This window comes from Propithecus coquereli, unplaced genomic scaffold (assembly GCF_000956105.1).
Source record: "Propithecus coquereli isolate 6110/MARCELLA unplaced genomic scaffold, Pcoq_1.0 Scaffold42, whole genome shotgun sequence".
Taxonomy (NCBI): domain Eukaryota; kingdom Metazoa; phylum Chordata; class Mammalia; order Primates; family Indriidae; genus Propithecus; species Propithecus coquereli.
In genome coordinates, this window is record NW_012149952.1 from 2,170,919 (window position 1) to 2,171,725 (window position 807).

The following is an 807-nucleotide window of genomic DNA, read 5'->3' on the forward strand; positions in this document are numbered from 1 at the left end:
CGGGAGGATCGCTTGAGGTCAGGAGTTCGAGACCAGCCTGAGCAAGAGTAACACCCTGTTTCTATTTAAAAAAAAAAAAAAAAAGAAATAAATGGCCTGAGTGAAGGTTTAGAAGTGGGAATGGCCTCCAGGGGCATGTGGACATTTTCCCCTGCCAGCAGCTCCCCTCACCCTCTGAACTGGGGGCTCTTGCTGGACTCCTCGGGTGCCAGCGTGGTGGTGGCATAAGACTGTTGCCAGGGATGGCCAAGAGGCCTGGCCCTGGACTCTGATCCGGTTCTACTGCTTGGCCGCTTTCTCTCCGTCAGAATTTGGACAAGTGACTTCCCTTCTTTGAGCTTCAGTTTCTTTCTTTGGAAAACGGGGCACTGTCACCTACCAGGAGAGAGAGGGCTAGGCCAGTCCCTGTGTGGAGGTCTTGGGACAGGTTTGGATGAGGCAGTCTGGCACGGAGGGGAGAGCTCAGCCTGGGTCAGGAGGCCTCAAGGAGAGCCTGGTAGGCCTGGCACCCGTGCAGACCATGCCTCTCTGCCACGTCTCTGTTAAAGGAGAGCGATTGAGAGTGGCCGTGAGGCTTAAATGACATGCTGTGGGGTCGGGTTGGTGTGGAAAATGTTCGTCAAAGAGCAGCACTGATTGTCACGCATCATCCTCAGCATAGAGGCACCATCGGGGTAGTGCGTGAAAGCACGGGCTCACTGGGTTTGGATCCTGGCTCCTTCCTTTATGAGCTGTGTGACGCTGGGCAAGTGACTTCACCTTTCTGGGCTTCAGTTTCCTCAGCTGTGAAGTGTGAATAATTATGAT

At 54.0% G+C, this 807-nt stretch overlaps 1 protein-coding gene across 6 annotated transcripts in view; it reads left to right on the forward strand.

Moving 5' to 3' along the window:
• The window catches only part of CLASRP (CLK4-associating serine/arginine rich protein), a 25,408-nt gene that overhangs the window by 17,376 nt on the left and 7,225 nt on the right, over positions 1-807 (forward strand). The gene's annotated exons all lie outside the window — the stretch shown is intronic.